Source organism: Egretta garzetta, unplaced genomic scaffold (genome assembly GCF_000687185.1).
Source record: "Egretta garzetta isolate BGI_Z169 unplaced genomic scaffold, ASM68718v1 scaffold16, whole genome shotgun sequence".
Taxonomy (NCBI): domain Eukaryota; kingdom Metazoa; phylum Chordata; class Aves; order Pelecaniformes; family Ardeidae; genus Egretta; species Egretta garzetta.
Genome location: NW_009260022.1, coordinates 1578970 through 1586104, shown reverse-complemented (window position 1 = coordinate 1586104; position 7135 = coordinate 1578970). Strand labels below are relative to the sequence as shown.

Here is a 7135-nt window from a genome sequence, read left to right as displayed (position 1 = left end):
CTGGTCTGCAAAAGGAAGGGTAAGAGATGGGGCAGAACTTTCCATGCCTTAACTGTGGCAGTACTTAGCAGTTGAAATACCCTCAGGAGGTATCCCCCTTAATAACTTGTTATTTAACAACAGAGCTGTGGGAAGCTAGATCTGCACAGGAACTGTAAAATTAGCCATTTTTTCCTGACTGACTGTCACTGATAAGAGCAGGATGACTATTTAAAGTCTGTCAGCAATAATAGGTCATGCTAGGAGTGGGGCAGGGGCTGTGTGCCCCTCAGGAATATGCCAAGAACAGGTAATTACTATAGAAATTGTAACTGTGTGAGTGAGGAACAACCTGTAATTTTTCCTATTTTTTTATCAGATATACTATGGTACAAAATAACTCTAACCACCAAGTTTCTTTTGGAAGGCTGGTTTATTTCCCCCCCCCCCCCCCTCTTATCTCTTTCTAATCCTAACTAATTTGCTAGTTAATAACTTCCCAAATCTGCCAGAATCTATTCTGGAACCTGGTTGCAAGTTCCAGACCTAAAGAAGGTATTTCTAATATATATCACTAGAAATTTGGGGAAGTCTCCATTTGGATGAAAAAGAATAACATTTAAGAGATTTCAAAGTTACCCACTGCTTTAGAGTAATAGTTGGCTGAAAGTACCTGAAAGAAGCGAACATTTCATTGGTACTTTGAAGGAGGATTTTTTTAATATCTACTATCAGAAAATAGAGGTGCATTACCCAATGAAATAAAAATCAGAAAGAACAGATTTCTGCTCTGAAAATAAGATACTCGAGATAATTAACTTTGAAGAAAATTAGTAGCAACTAAAGGGGATAATTTGGCAGTTTTTAAAGTTAGCATTGTGGATGCTGTTTCTATTATAAAATATGCCTGCTAATTAGTGAAATTAATGGAATGTGTTAATCTTACCAAACATAAGACTCTTAACCCATATTTCTGTACCACTTAACAACTGTTCATTATATCCGAATCACAACTTTATGAATAAAGTTTTGTATTTCAACATGGAAAAGTAATTTCAAACATATTAATCAGTTATGGAAAGCTTATTTCACAGCTAAGGAAATACATACACCTACAGGCCTTAATCATTCAGAATTCCAAAAGCATTTCTATCTACCGCATATGTACAGTAAGTACAAATTCAGATTGGAGAAGTAAGGCTGCTCAATTAACTTCTGAAATCACAACAGGTGGTTTTAATAAAATTAAGAATATCCTTCATCATCTAATCCACTGAATTTTCAAAACAAGGAATAAACTCAGTTTTCTGAATGTCTTCAATAGGGCCTTTGTGACTAAGTGAAGTAAAAAGACAGGAACACAGTTATTGAATTCCCCAAAATTAAATATTGACATTGGGCTTCAATACATTTCTTAGCCAAAACATACCCAGTAGAGATTTTATCAATTTGCTGGATTTTTTTTTATCAAATTTCTTCTAAAGTATGCAATAATCTACATTCTCCCTTTCTAAAGCTGAGAAGTTCTGGGACAGTATCATCAAAAGTCACAGAGTTTTTAAGTTATGGACTACCTGTGGGTAACGAATGAAATCATATCTCTGGATACACTAATGCACCACTGACCAGACACCAATCCAATCCTCTTTTGAAACAATTAGAGAGAGATTATAGAGTCAGAAGTATATAGCATACTAAATCTAAACTAGAAACTTTCACAATATACATCATCCCATTTAATTAGAACAAAATTAAGGAGGTTTATTTTCACTGAGATCTGTAAGTTCTACCCACATTATTAGAAGATGAAGGAGGAAAGGGAAGACATACATCTTGCTTATATCTTCAAAGTATTTTTCTTACTGTATGTACATTTTTTGCAAATAAAAGAGATAATCACATAGTCAGTTAAATGAATACTAGAATATTAAACCAAAAAAACCCTTAAAATTTTAATTAATATGCATTAAGCACTATATAAATACTGGAATACTTTCCAAATCTGCTAAGCATGTCTTTATTAATTTAGTTAATTGTATTTTTATTTATGAATCATAATTTCAGAGTGTGGATTATTAGGTCTAGCTTCTGCATTTCTTATTTCTCTAAAATAAACTAACAACTTCTGTAGAATAGCTTGCTGAACATTTCAGGTGGTATGTATTTCCCTTTTTGCCAACTGATCATAAAATATTTAATAATTATGTTTTAATTGTGTTAAAGCCATGTTTGAACTAGAGATTCCAAAAAGAGGAAAACTAGAGATCCTGTGTCTTGAACTTCACTACCTACCATTCTTACTTCTCACAGGGGTAAAACCAAGCTGGAGCAATCAAGAATGCAGCTCTGGTGCTTTTTAACCAGGTAGAGCAACGTGTCACCACTTTCACACAGGTTACCTAAGCAAGTTATACATATATATGTATATATATATAATCACTTTTTAATGGATTTTGACTGGCCTGCATGCTATTCAGCTATGTACCTTCCCTATCCATTGCAAGACAGTAGAAACATGCACAGCTGCTCTTTGCTGAGTCACGGGACTCACATCACAGCATGGTCAGGTGGGATTGGCAACCCCGACATACATTTTTTAACTCTGCTAATGATTTTTCTGGATATAATAATAATATAATGCAATAACTGCATGCTCTACAGGTTTTGAAGTATGGATCATAGAAGTACTGGAATGTTGTTATACGTTAAAGAGGCCAAAGAAAAAGGGAGCATGCATAGTTTTTAAAAAGTAAAAACAACCCTTTTTGATTCAGCCCTTATAAATGGAAATATTTGATGAAGTGTGTTAAGTGATTTATGTAATGATTACTGCCACAACTTCAGCTCCTTAATGAATACCATTTAAAGTACTGCAGTAGCTACTTGCATAAAAATTACGCTGTTATACGTTTAAATCGACAATGCACTGTAATGCAAATCTTCAAGACGCTACAAACTACTTCCTGTATTCATTTGGGCAGTGCATATCTTGAGTTTCATAAACTGTAAGCAGAGCAAACAGTTTCATAATTGCTAAAATTATACTTAGCCAATAACCCCCCTTAAACTCTCAAAGCAAAGTATTTTACAAATACTCTTTTCTTAAACTTTAAACTCCTTCATAGGTAGTGGTGTTTTGGAATGTGTTTCATGATAGCAGTCTGTGACTGAGTTGGGGGTCTTTACTTGGTATAAATTAGAAGGAATAGTAAATTAGAAATGGAGTAGTCAGCATCATTTGTATAAATTCCATGCATATTTACCCTAGGTTTTTTTTCATTATAGGCAAGTGTAATCTCCACTGATGAATAATTGGCATAGCATTCAGGAATAGGGACAAAAAATATTGCACAGGAGCTAAAGTTACATGAAACTAAGGTGGTCATATTATCCTAGTAAAACTAGGTGTCAAAATTTTGTTGGGATTGAGATTTCAGTCCTATAGCAGGATTCAAAGCTGTTTCCTTCAGGCAGAGTCTTACTGGTTTCAAAAGGATAACCAAATGGTTCATTTTACCTATATTATATCGTAGTATATTGTCCAGAGATGCCAAAAGAAATTTGTACGGAATTCTGAAAATTCTCAGATTTTACTGATTAAATTTTAAACCAAGATATGCTTCAAACATCAAATAAAACTCTAAGGAAAGAGATTTTTAAAGTGGTTTTCTTAATATTATATAAAAGTCAAATATCATAAGATCTGAGATTTAAAGTCAGTTTAGAATCAGTTTGGAATCATTGACCCCCATTTTACTTTGTCACTCAATTACAGTGCAGCTTTCAAGATTCAAAGGATAAAACCACATGGCTGAATTACTTAAGGCAATTTGTAATGGCTGAATCCCTTTATTTTATTGTCACTTGAATCATGAAGCCGTTTGTAAAGCTTAAAATTTTGGTAGCCTGCTCTTGCTCTTATTGAAGTCTAGAATAAAATCAAATGAGAGCAAGACCAGGTCTTAAGTGAATGCATTTTCTTGTAAACGGGCACATTAACATGCTGTTGGTCAAAGCTTGTTTTAATGATCTAAGCTGTTGAAAAGAGATGCACTGCTCTGTAAGGACAGTATGGAGGCTGATTATACATATATTAACCAAGTATTTGGGTTGGTGATGAAGCATTTTTTTATGTTATATCCTATACAATAATAACACTATTTTCAGAAAAATATAATCCCATTGAGGTAGTCTTATTTTTTTTTTTTTTATTTTTGTGTGTGATTTCCACAGTATTGCTCAGGCTTCTGCTCTAGTCAAGCATGTTGTTTTGCTGATTCAGGCCTTGAGAATGCTGCATCATAAGCAATTGCTTTGTATCCTTGTAAAGGAAAATGTGATATTGCTGAAGATGCAAATAAGTATTTACAGGGCATGGCGTGTTCTAGAGGCTGATAATCACATTTATGAGGTGAAAAGAAGATTGTGTTAATCCATCATGTATCTTGAGTTTCCTATTAGTTTTATTAGTTTTATTGCTAGAAAAAAAAGATCATTAACGTCACCTTATTTGATATGCAACGGTTCTTTCCTAATTTAGTGTCTTGAAGCAAAGAAGAGGAGTTTTATTAACTTAATGAGGTTTTTTTATAATGCAATTGTTTGAGATTATTTGAAAAATAATGAAGAAAATGCTTTATATGAAAATTAATGGAGAGAATTATAGTAGGTTTTGTTTGTATTGACTATAAATTGCACTTCTGACACTTGGGTTTTGGCAACTATGCTGACAGGACTATCTGCAACAGAGTTTATATGGGAAGATGCAGTTAAAAAATTGACTGCCTTTTAATTGGCACTCATATAGATTAGTAATTGATGTTTACTATGAACCTTTATCTTGCTGCTACAAAGTCAGTAACTGATTTCATGACGATGGATCAGGCTATGAATTAGTTTTAATTTTCCTAACTTGAATGTGACAGATTATTATTTTCACAATATTTGCATTTTATTTAATGAAGAAACTGCCTATAATTTCAGTGACAGGTTTCAGACTTATTTCTTTGTATTACAATGATATATAATAAAAAAGTTAATTCACAAACCTTACTTCCTTTTTAAAAGAGAGCCTTATGTGTAGATAATAAAGTGGTGTGCTAATTATGCTTACTAGAGTGTACAATAATGTGCATTTTGATCTGCAAATGTAATACAGAAAGCAAAGTTTAAAATATTCTCACTATATGAGGTACACAATATTTTATTTCAGATTTACTGATCTACATGACCGGTAATAAAATTATTCCATTAGAGGCAATACGGCTGTAACTATTTTACGTATATAGATTTCGAAAATTATAGAGGGAGTGCAGTATGAACAAGGAAACTTGATATTTTAACATGTTTAGTAAGCAAAAATTAACAATTGGGAACATCCAAATCTCAATGTGTTTATCTAAGTAGTTTCACATTTGTCAGCATGATTTTCCATGTATGACAGATCATGATATTTAAAAAGAGAAAGAATGGTTTTCAAACTTATACCTGTGTGCTTGTCAGAAATCTTTCGTATTATGTGACAAGTCCTTTACTTTTGGTCACAATGCAGTAACAGCCATGCAACCTGAGGTCTGAGTGACCCTATATTGACTACATTTGCACGTCTGTGTGAAGGACAGCTTCTTGAAACTTAACCCTGAAATTATCAATCACCCAACATGAATTTTCTTTTTTTTTGAACTTCATTCATCTCATATAAGAGTTGAATGTGAGGAAAGAATTACTTACCAAACTATATAAAGAGATATGTACCATTTATTTCACTTCTGGCAGAAAAAAGCCCTCAGCTCCCAGTGCATTTTCCTGAAGGGGCTGGGTTTTAACTGAAGAGTTAAATAACTAGTTTTAATTTGCAGCAGTCTCTCTGAAGAAGAGAATTAATGGAAATACCTCTTTAAGAAGTTACTGTTCATTATTATTTGCAAAATCATTCAAATCATCTGAACAGTATTTTTTTTTCATATTCTAAAAATGTCACTACCTTGAAAACTAAATGTGAAAAGTAATTGGTATTAAGCATTCTCTCAAAAAAATTATATAAAAAGGTCTTCATATAGGTCAAAGGGCATGTCAGATCTGCTTAGCTGAAACCACAAATCTAGCCTGTGACCAAATACCCTTTTGTTACATCAGTGCCTGTACAATTTAAAGTATTTAAGTTAGAGGTGCATTCTAGATCCCCCTCAAAATGCCTATGTACTACTTACTGCTAGATGGTATAAAACAGAAGTATTTCACTGCCATGCTTTTTTTAATGTGGCTTTCTGATTACAAGTCTTATTTCACAGTAAAAGACAATGTATTTTGGATGAAAGCAATTCAAGGTGCAAACAGTATTGACAACTGAAAACAAATTACAAATTCTATGTCCAGTTATTGCATTAGTTGTGTGCATCTTTAGCAGGTTTGTCCTTTCAAAATATGTGTTCTTAAAAGGGCAAAATTATGGGCAGTCTTGCATGACTGACAAACAGCTTGACCTGATCCAAATTTCAGTATACTTGGTAAAAAGTTACTTAAGTTCAGTTGCTTTATATCACTCTCCAGTTCTTGCACTTTTCAGATCTAGAAGTGCTTTTACCGTAGTAAGGACTATAGTATTTCACTGTACACAAGAGTAGTAGAATGACAGAAATATTCAGGATGGAAAGGACCTCAGGAGATCTCTCAATATGTAGAGACTGGAATGCAAAGAAGATATTTGGAATCTGTTAATTTGTGCTTTCTGCAAAAATTAACTTGTGCAGAAATTTGCCATTAAATGCCATTAAATTTACAACTTTTTAATCCAGATATGGTGTATGTTTGTGAAAACACCATCTGTAGTGGACATGAAGATATATGTGGAGTTTTCTGTTAGTTCATTTCACTGGGAAAACTAAGACACATTTTCAGTGTAATCCAGTATAGTAAAGAAAATGAAATAACTCGAGAGTGTGGTACATGCAAGCTCTCCAGTTTTAATACTACTGAGAATACTTCAGAAGTCTTATACGTGGACCAGGTTAGTAGCCACATTATATTTAATTGTTACCTATGAGAAGATAAACTGGGAAACAGAACTATACAATCTAAATGCCATTAGTATGTTTTTACTTATGGTGATGCAGATTTATCAGTATAAAAGTAGCGTTCTTCAAAAGTCAGAGACTGG

General features: G+C 33.2%; 1 protein-coding gene across 1 annotated transcript in view; it reads left to right on the top strand.

Moving 5' to 3' along the window:
* SCN3A (sodium voltage-gated channel alpha subunit 3) overlaps positions 1 to 7135 on the top strand; it is a 59394-nt gene that overhangs the window by 31380 nt on the left and 20879 nt on the right.